Consider the following 11,659-nt stretch of genomic DNA (forward strand, 5'->3'; position numbering starts at 1 on the left):
AAATAAATAAATAAATAAATAAATAAAAATATGTCTACAAATTCTTTGATGCTCTTCCTTTCAAGAGATGGAGTTAACTCTCCTGCCCTTGAGTTAGGATTGGACTTAGTCACTTCTAATAAATAGAATATTGCAGAAGTGATCATATGTCACTTCTAAGACTATGCTATTAAAAACAAACGAACAACCTCCATTTGTCTTGGGTGCTCTCTTTCTGTCTTGGATCACTCACTCTGGGGAAGCCAGATGCCATATCATGAGGACACTCATGTACCTTATGGAGAGGATCACATGACGAGGAACAGGGACCTCCAGACAATAGCCAATGAGAAACTAAAGCCTGCCAACAACCTAGGGAATGATCTTGGAAGCAAATCTTTGAGCCTCCAAATGACTGCACTCCTAGCCAATAGCTGAACTATAACTTTAACATCAACCCTAAGTCAGAGCCACCCAGAAAAGTCACTCTCATATTCCTGACCATCAGAAACTATATATCACAATAAATGTTGATGTTTCAATCTGATAAGATTTGGGCATATTGTTACGTAACAATAGATAATATGGAGTAATAACTGATAAGAACTCATCTGGAAAAGATAAACTTGTACACATACTTTATACTGTTGAGCAGGATAAATTCTAAATGGATCAAAGATTTAAATGTAAAATATGAAATGTTCTAAATTATTACAAAAACAACATGAGCTGATTCCTTTAAACAAGTTTTCTCCACCTCAGCACTAGTAACATTTCAGGCTGGATAATTCCTTATTGTAGGATTCTTTCCTGTGCGTTGTAGGATATATAACAGCATCCCTAACCTCTACTCTCTAGATACCTGGAAGCCTTATCTTCCCATTTGTGACAATCAAAAATGTCTTTAGATACTAGAGTCAGAGGAGGGTAGGGGCTTTCTGATCATGATAACACACACACACACAATCCTATGCAAAGTCAGTGGACAAGTGACAAGCTGCGGGAAAAATAATACTTGCAACTCATATCACAGGCAAATGACTAACAATCCAAAAGAAAAATAGGCAAGAGATCAGAACAGAGAATTCTTAGAAAAATACAAATGGCCCTTAAACATATGAAGTGATTCTCAACCTCATTCAAAATAAGAGAAATTCAATCAAAACGAAACTATTTTTTTTTAAACGTGTAAATTGGCAAAAAAAACACACCCAAGTTTGACCACACACTGTCTGATCATTGCTGGGAAGATGAGAGCCAGACTCTCCTACAGTGCTGGTGGGAGTACTAAATGGTTCAACTCCTAGGGAGTACAATTTAGTACTATCTTCCAAAATTACAAATATATTTATCCTTTGATCCAGTCGTTCTGTTTCTAGTTTAGCTTACAGATATGCCTATTCTCACCTTCTATCCTGATAACAGAACTGTGTCTGGCACAGAGCTGCCCGGCTTGACGCTGCATTTCCCATCCTCCTTTGCAGCTAGTGGTAGCTATGTCACTAAGTCTTGGCCAGTGGAACATGATGGGATGAGATGTTTGCCACTTTTTGGTCTGGGTCCTCACATGCTGGGCATGTGCTTCTCCATGATCTCTCTTTTCCTTCCTGTGACCTGAAAGATGGATGTGTCCATGATCCAATTTCAATCATGCAGACTAAGACCCTGAGAAAAATAGGAGGAATGAGATGGAAGGAACTTGGCCCATCGTAATATACTGTTTGTGTCCCCTCAAAATCCATATGTTGAAATCCTAACCTCCAATGTGACGGTAGGTATAAGGTAGGACCTTTGAGAGGTGGTTAGGTCTTAAGGGTGGAAACTTCCTTAATGGGATTAGTACCCGTATAAAGGATGCCCCAGAGAGCACTCTTGCCCTCTCTGCCATGTGAGAAAACACGAGGCAACAGCTGTCTATGAACCAGGAAGCAGGCTCTCAAAAGACACTGAATCTGCCTGTGCCTAATCTTGAACTCAGCCTTCAGACTGTGAGAAGTAAGTCTCTGTTTTTCAAGCCACCCTGTCTATGGTAGCTTATTATAGGCCCCCAAACAGACTTAGATACCCATGAATGATCACCAGAAACAAGTCCACCATCACTGGACTCACCATACCCCACACCTCGGGACTATTACCTGAAGGAAATAACCTTAAGCCATTATACATCTGGATCTTTTTCTTAGGGTACCTTAGCCTTTATCCTACTATACACCTGTGCACATATGAAATGACATATGGACAAGATTATTCATTTTGGCATTGTTTGACATTGTAAAAGATTGGAAAGAGCCCAAATTTCCATCAATAGAGCGGTGGTTAAATAAGCTACACCATATCCACAAGATGAAGTACCATGTAGGTATTTAAGAAATGAAGAAGCCCTTTCTATATTCACATGAGTATATCCCTAGGCCATATTCTTAAAATGAAAAACACACAGTGCAAAGCATTGCTCTCCAGTAAGACAGTACATCCCTGATGTTGGCTTGGCCATGTGACAGGCTGCAGCCAGTGGAGCAATGTGATGTATGTCATGTCTGAGTTTCCTGAGGCATCATGAATTTCTGCCAGTTCTCTTGCTCCTGCCCGGTACCATAGGAAGAGCATGTCTCAGATAGCAGCTGCTCCTTTGGCCTGGATCCCAGAAAAAGGAGACCTAGGAAGCCTACCTACAGCCAGGAGCAGAGCAGCCCATAGAAAAGTGACTGAGAAAGAAAAGTGTGCTTTGAAAGCCTCTGAGGTTTAGAGCTTGTTTGTATTCACACAAAATAATCTAGTAAAAATATAAGTTATCCTTTGTGTAAGAAAGAGGATTAAGAAGAGTATCTATCACATTTTGCACAGCAAAGGAAACCATAACAAAAGAATAGACAAGACACAGAATGGGAGAAAATATTTGCAAACAATGTGAGTAACAAGAGATTAGTCTCCAAAATTTACAGACAGCTCATGTGGCTCCATGTCGAAAAAACAAACAACCCAATCAAAAAATGGGCAGAAGCTCTAAACAGACACTACTCCAAAGAAGACATACAGGTGGCCAAGAGGCACATGAAAAGATGCTCAACATCACTAAGGATTAGAGAAATGCAAATCAAAACTACAATAGCACCTCACGCCAGTCAGAATGGCCATTATCAAAAAAATGTGCAAACAATAAGTGCTAGAGAGGGTGTGGAGGAAAGGGAACCCTCCTACACTGTTGGTGGGAATGTAACTTGGCACCGCCAACATGGAGAACAGTACAGAGGTTCCTTAAAAAACTAAAAATAAAACTGTCATATGATCCAGCAATCCCACTCCTGGGCATATATCTGGAGGAAACCATAATTCTACAGGATACATGCACTCCAATGTTTATTGCTGCACTATTTACATTAGCCAAGACATGGAAGCAACCTAAATGTCCATCAACAGAGGAATGGATAAAGAAGATGTGGTACATATATACAATGGAATATTACTCAGCCATTAAAAAGAATGAAATAATGCCATTTGCAGCAACATGGATGGACCTGGAGATTATCATACTAAGTGAGGTAAGTCAGACAGAGAAAGACAAATATCATATGATATTGCTTATATGTGGAATCTTTTAAAAAAGATACAAATGAACTTATTTACAAAACAGAAACAGACTCACAGACCTAGAGAATGAATTTACCGTTTCCGGCGGGGGCGGGGCGGGGGAGGGGGGAAGGGATAGATTGGGAGGTTGGGATTGACATGTACACACTGCTATATTTAAAATAGATAACCAACAAGGACCTACTGTGTAGCACAGGGCACTCTGCTCAATACTCTGTAATAACCTGAATGGGAAAAGAATTTGAAAACGAATAGATACACGTAGATGTATAACTAAATCAGTTTGCTGTACACCTGAAACTAATACATCATTAAACAACTATACTTCAATTTAAAAAAAAGAATATATATCACATTTGCATTTATTTTTGTAAAAAAACACTAGAAGGATAAAAAAGAAACTGACAATTTTCATATCATTGTAATGACACCAGTCACAGCTGTTATGAACATTTTGTTGTATTTACTTCTAGTGTTTTATTCCGTGCATATTTTAAAATAAAATGGAATAATACGATGCATAGTCTTTTGCAAACTTTCTTTCCCACTTAGCATTATATGAAGGCAACTTCTCAAATGCTTAGTTACCATTTTAATATGTAATTCCCAGTTTACTTTTGTTTTGTTCTGATGTATTGTAGAAAGTTCTAGCAGAGGTCTGTGCAGAGTCACTGGTGCACGCAAGTGATAGGGCCAGTCTTCCGACATCTACAGGTAGGTAATCCCATTTGACTGAGCCTAGCTCTGCTAGGATGGAGTGTGAGCCCTTGCTCACACAGTAGACCAGCCCCAGAGGCCCACGTGTGGCTCCAGCAGTCGGGGCATGAGGGATTCCGGTCACGTTTTATACTTGGGTCGTGTCCTTCTTCAAAGTTTTTAAAGCCCCAGACATGTGTATTCTTCCTGAAGAAGTTTTGTTTCTATAAGATCAGAAATTTTCATCTCAAGCCAAATTGGAAGTCACACACACACACACACACACACACACACACACACACACAATAATCTGACCAGAAAACTCAGAAAATGTCTGCTTTCTCAGAGAAGAATATCTTAAGAGGGTATTCTAAGAATAGGAGGAATTTGCTATTCATATTGAAGTTTTTTGTTTTTGTTTTTGTTTTTGCAGTACGCGGGCCTCTCACCGTTGTGGCCTCTCCCATTGCGGAGCACAGGCTCCGGACGCGCAGGTTCAGCGGTCGTGGCTCACGGGCCCAGCCTCTCCGCGGCATGTGGGATCCTCCTGGACTGGGGCACGAACCCGTATCCCCTGCATCGGCAGGCAGACTCTCAACCACTGCGCCACCAGGGAAGCCCCCATATTGAAGTTTTTGTATCATCCAGCAAGGCCCGACATCACACACTAAAGGGCAGGGCTTCTGGCACCCATGCCGGCACAGTGACACCACACTGCCAGGCCTCTGTCCCAACAACATTGTACTGAACTGTATTTGTTCATTTGTTTCATTGCTATAGCACAAGTCGCTTTTAACTTAACACAGTTCACCTTTGCAACTACAGTAGAAAGAAGGACATTCCGATAGTATGCATGTGTATGTTTGAAATAAAATAAACCAAAATCCACATGTAACATTCAATTGCCGGCATGCAGCACCCGTGTACCAATGGAGGGAATTACTGTCAGGGTGCGTTTCTTATTCCTCTAAAGATCTAGGGAATCGACTCAACTGGCCTGGAGGAGAGGGGTCCCTGCAGGCTTTCCAGTGCTTTAGAAGCCCCAAGGCAGAATTTTCAATGCCAGAAGGTGATTTCGAGGGCTATATTAGCCCATAAGCATGCCCATGAGGACTAATGGGAACAATGTAAGATGAAAAAAAATATATTAAAAAAGACAAGGTGAAGATGAAACAGATTCAGACTTCTCTGGCAGGTCTAAATAATTTAAAAGCACAAAGCACAGGCTTCTAGGACGGGTTAAGCACATCCAGCTGTGAATCAGAAGACCTATGTTTTACGAGTTTAACATTTTGGAAAGTAACAAAGAAGGAGGGGTTGAAATCTATTCAAGAATCCAACAAGCGTATGTTGGATTGTTGCTCTTTACCGACACAGGAGGCTATGATTAGAAGGATGGCTGATAAAGCTAGAAATAGCTACTCAACTAAGCAATGAAGGGAAAGAGTAAAACAGGTCTTTTCCAAAGAGCTCTATGCTGCATTATAAGAGATGGTGCAGTGAATTTAGCCTAACGCGCATGCCTTAAATGTGGTGCTAGAGCAATACATGGTGTGTCACTGTGGGCACACACCAGTTTACCTATGAACGTGACACTAGTGAGAATTGTCTAACTGGAACTTGTGGGACTAACATTTCCAGACTTAGCTTTTGTCTTCATATCTTAAGAGTATTCTAGGAGATATGAAACCTAAGTGGGAATAAAGTTATGGGGTAGGAGTAAGAGAAATAGGAGGAGCCAGGTTGCCACCATTGTTGCCATCACTTAAGCGAGGCCAGATGCCCTGGGTTGAGGAAAGGGAGTTAGGAAGCAGTAAAAGAGGAGAAGTATGAACAGCCTGAACCCAAGCTGAGAGTCCTGCCTATATGAGGATGATGGTGAGGAGAAAGAGGGCGAAGTGGTGGAGGACGAAGGGAAGATGCTAAGGACAAGCACCAGGAAGATACACAAGTAAGGCTTTCCCAGTCCCCAACCAGTAAGTCCAGGACCACTTGTACAGGACTGCAGGCAGTCAAGGTTCCCTTTTGGCACCTTCAGGACTGTACCATGGAAAGGGGGGAAGCTGTGAAATGTGCTCCCAATTTGGACCAAATTCATGATGTCAATCTTTGAATACTCCATGTCTAACATCATCATGCCTGAATGATTCTCTGAACGCCTTGGCCAGCGCTGTCAGTTTTATATCAACATATTTTATAACTGGCAGCCTTAAGTATAGTACTTGGGCAAGTTGGCACTCGTAGTATGGAATTTTTCTGACAAGCGATTCTGTCCTTGACAACCTTCTAAAGCTTATTTAGGGAGACAGTGTTGCCCTGTTGTCCCTGCAAAACTTCTGTAAGTCCAGGACAGCCTCTGGCTAAGAGTAGAATTGACCTCATGATAAAGCCACAGAGGAAAACTTCTCATTTCCCTCCAAGACATGTCTCCTAAAGCTGTTTGGAGTTATTGGCTGGTGTGAGGGTTGTAATAGTAAACACTCTATTTGATGAAAAGGGTACAATTTGTTTGCCATATGTTTTAATCATCTCAGTGGATACTTTTTTGCCAGGTAATCTAATGATTTCTCCTTATTTTGTGTGTTCACATCACATTATCGTTTTTTTTTTGTTTGTTTTTGGTTTTGCTTTTTTTTTTACTGATGGAGCCATATACGATATATGCATTGCCAATTATACTTTGGGGATAGAAATCTAATGATTGGACAGTTGTACAGAAGCACCACCTTCCGAATTATTGTCAAACCAAGCTGAATTTATTCATGCTTCAACATGGGGCAGGAGCTCTAAGTGCTAACAATGCATAGTGTGTGAGATCTGGGCCAAACACCAAAGGAGCTCACGGGTTCCTTGCCTCCTAGTGCTGAAACCAACCAAGTTGTGTTACAAAATTACTCTTGTTGTAGAGACAGCTGGTATTGACGTTACAGACAGTTTCAATGTGCTCATTTTAAAATAAGGTTTGTACACTGAAGTGTTACAGGTACCACCTATTGACCAAGTACATGCATTTTTCTCAGGCTTTATTCAATCAACTGCAAATTATTGCTGTAAATATTTCTGATGGGAGGGGCGTTCCTCTAGTCATTTCACCTTGGACTGGCCCAGGGGTCACTTGTTCTCTGGTAGTTCCTCTGTATCACTTGTGAGCATCTGCTGCATCATTTCCTCCGATGACATTTCCTCTTTGCAATTTCCATTCCTTTCACATGAGCAGCTGTCAAGCTTTTGCCCACTTAGCACCTGCGATCCATGAATCTCAACCACTTTTTATAAACTTTTATTTTCATAGAATTTCATATGTGCGTGTGTATATATATATACATATATACATACACACACATATATGAAATATATGTATATATATATAATTTTTATTATGGTAAAATATACATAAAGTTTACCATCTTACCAATTTTTAAGTGTACAGTCCAGCGGCATTAAGTACATTTAGTGTTGTGTGACTACCACCACTCTCCCCATTTTCCATTTCCAGAACTTTTTCATCATCCCAAACAGAAACTCCATACCCATTAGCCAGTAACTCCTCTTCCGCACCTCCCTTCCTGCAGCCCCCGGAAGTATTCTACTTTCTGTTCAAACCACATTTTATGTATTTACTCGATAGAAAGAAAGCGGGGGCTTCCCTGGTGGCGCAGTGGTTGCGAGTCCGCCTGCCGATGCGGGGGACGCGGGTTCGTGTCCCGGTCCGGGAAGATCCCACGTGCCGCAGAGCGGCTGGGCCCGTGAGCCATGGCCGCTGAGCCTGTGCGTCCGGAGCCTGTGCTCCGCGGGGGGAGGGGCCACAGCAGTGAGAGGCCCGCATACCGCAAAAAAGAAAAAGAAAGAAAGGGGATTTGCCCCTCACTCACAGGTGAATTGGCAGCCAGGACCAGACACCGGCCTGGGAAAGAACATGACACAGGGTCACTTGACCCAGACCCTGTCTTCCTCCTCATGACCCTCTTTCCAGCCCCTCTGCTTAGAAAGCTGGGACCCTGGTACTGCCCTGGACCAGGACTAGAATGTTCTACTCAAACCCACGTTCCCTCTCCCCTGGGCCACTCTCCAAGGCCACTCAAATTCCCATTTCCACTGACAGAAGAGAAGGACGAAATAACCCATTCCACAGCGGGAAGAGCTTACTGAGTGAAACCCATGAACCGTCCCGGGTGTTCATGTTTAGAGGAGAACATTTATGAGCACAAAGCAAAGTGCTGCACCCTCAGGACACACACTAGGGCCTGAGAAAGTGTTTGGAGCTGTTCAAATCACGCACAAACAAATCACTTCCGTGTCGATAGCTTTGGAGGGCTATTTCCACTAGCACTACTATAGATGGGGGAGACTGAGGGGTAGGCATAGGGAAAAATCAGAATTCCTGTCATGGGTGGGGTGAGGCAGGGGATCACGGGTGTAATCGGAAACTTTTTGTGTTGACAGCCGTGATATCTACTTACATCTCCTTCCCGCCAAGCAGTCCTGCTTCCTTCCTCCAGTGACACTACACCCTAAAGAGAAAAATGCAGATTACAAAAATCTCATTAGGTAAAATGACAGTATTTTTCTTGCAATACTGTAGGATATCATATACATATATTTTATATGTAGAGTAGATGGTTTCCCATAAAGAAAAGCAAAGGACAGGATTTGGGTGCTTCAGAGGTACAGCAAATACCAGTTAGAAGACCTGAGCTACTGCAAAGCTTTGACTGTCAAAGACAATAAACCTTTAAAGCCAGGCTTCATGGGAAGGAAAGGGAAAGAGAATTTTCTGCATTCTTTTGGCATAATAAAGACCAGGCCGAAAAATTAAATCACAGTATTTTCCATAAATTTAGGGAAGATAATTCTTTTGCCCAGAAAAGCGTCTGGCCATGCTACCCTAAGGGGAGGAAGAAGGAAGGAGAGCCCAAAGCTGGCCCTACCCTGTCCTGAGTTGAACTGTCCCCTGAGAAAGAGGAGAGAGGGAGAGCACACAGAGGTCAGGGCCAGCGTGCTGCTTCCCTGCAACCCCCGCCCAGGGGCGAGTGGAGGGAGCTTTAGAACAGTGTCAGCAAGAGAAACATCATGTGAGTCACAAATGCCAGCTACCTCTGTACTTCCAAATTTTCTAGTCGCCACATGAAAAAGTGAAAAGAAACAAGTGAAATTAATGTAAATAATACATTTCATTTAACCCAACCTAACCAAAATATTACTTCAACATATAATCAACATAAAATTACTAACAAGATAGTTGACATGTTTTTTATATTGTCATCGAAATCGGAGGTGTATCCTTCATATGCAGGACATCTCAATTCATACCGGCTGTGTTTCAACTATTCAGTGGGTGCAGGCGGCCCGTGACTGTCATGTTGGACGGCACAGCTTTAGAACATCGTAAGATACACATGCAAAGTACCAATCCTCAGTTCGTTTCCATGACCTAAATGACACAGCATCGGGAGTGGGAAGCTGGCCAAGGGAGAAGAAAACGAGTTCTAGGCAATGCTACAGCCTCTCCTGCCATCTCCACCAAGGCTTGCCAGTAGCTTCTAGAGGATCCTGAAGTTGCCCTGCCCAGTGACCAGATACAGACCTAACTGGTATTAGAAGTGGACTCAGAGTCTGGGCCTGGAACAAGAGGGTATTAAGGGTTGTGGTTCCAAGATCAGGACAAATGTTTAAGGTCACAGGTGGACAAGAGCAGTCCCACTTCAGCAGGAAAGACCACATAGGATCCAGAAGCTAAGCCCCACCATGGCTCTGCATTCAGTCATTTATCCAGCAAATATGGATTCAGGGTCTGCTCTGTAAAAGCCACCGATGCTGGTGTTGGGCAGACAGTTGAAAAAAAGAATCTAAAAATCTGTTCCCTTATGGAAATTACATTCTAGTTGGGGAAGAAAAAACTGAAAAGAAAAAATAAGCAAAATATATAGGGTGTTAGATAATGATAAGAACTATGGGGAGTGGGGAAATAAATACGTAATTTTAAATTAAGATGTCAGGAAGTAGCTGGACAAGGGAATGAGAAATCTTAAAGACTGAATGTTTTTCTTATTTTTTTTCTTTTCTTGCCACCCATGGTGGAGGTGAGGTAGACAGCTGAAGTCTCAAAACAGGGATCAAAACAGTTAGGAGAAATAAATTGCCTTATATTTGGTACATCTGTATACAGTGTGATTAAATTGGCTTCGTAAATTCATATGTATTTATGTGGAAAAGACTGATAGCATGTATTACAAACTATTAACTGTGCTTCTCTTTGGGGATTATGGTGAACTTATTTTCATTATACTTTTCTCCATTTTCCCGATTTTCTACAATCAGCGTAGCCTACTTTTATCAGGAGAGGTAAAAAAGCCCTCAAAAACATTGTTTATGAAGAAAAGGAACAAAAATAAAGCCAGCTTCTTTTGCCGTCTAATAATACTGGTATAATTGACATATTTAACCATAGCGTGAACCTCTGAGTTCCATGTAGCTTTCTGTGTTCTCTCAGTAACAGACACTGTAGCTCTCCTTTCTTTAGACTTTTAGCCAGTTTTGTTTTGTGTAGTCCACATGTCTACATGTGTTGAACTTGAATCTTCCCATTGTGTTTTTCTGATATTCAGCATCTAGCATCTTATTACGCTGACAGCATCTTTTGAGAAATGCTGGCAGGTGTGGGCTGTGATGTTCACTCACCGCCCCATGCACCATAGATCATCAGTTGTGACACCTATCCCAGTCTGCTCCACCACCAGACTTGGTGTGCTTTCTTCTGGAAACTCCTTGTGTGGATAAAATCCCCAAAGACATTCTGAGAAACTGCCATCTGGAATGTTGAATGTTGTCAGCATGCTGCTTTATACTGATTTATCTGCAAGTTCCATCACTGGCACCAAACAGATCCCACTGAGAGCCAGCCCAGGGAGTTCTTTTAACTCTTTGAGAAAGAAGAGGAATGCAAACTGAAATAACCAGAAAAGCCATTCCTTTAAAGTGATACCACTTGATGTTAAGAGAACATCTTGATCTCCATTAAACCTCTGAGAACAATACAAATATTCTGATGAAGGTATAAGCTTGGACTGACATCCTATTAACCTGTTGATCTTTACATTAACTTGTACACAGGATTTTCAAAGGCTCATTTCGTTATCCATGTTGAAAATATGGAAGATGTATATAGCTACAGAGTGTAGCTAATATTTTAATAAGAACTTTATTATATTTATAATCTACACGTTCAAAAACAACAATGAATATTTTGCAAAAATGTTTGTCTTTTTTAAAAGTTTCTTTTAATGAGAACCCTAATGTACAACCAAGAATGACATACTATGAAAAACTGAGAAATATAATGTGAGTGGCTCAGGGGGGTTTAAAACCCTGAAGTGTTTCACTATCTTTTTGCCTTTCA

The sequence above is a fragment of the Physeter macrocephalus genome, chromosome 5 (genome assembly GCF_002837175.3).
Source record: "Physeter macrocephalus isolate SW-GA chromosome 5, ASM283717v5, whole genome shotgun sequence".
NCBI classification, from domain to species: Eukaryota; Metazoa; Chordata; class Mammalia; order Artiodactyla; family Physeteridae; genus Physeter; species Physeter macrocephalus.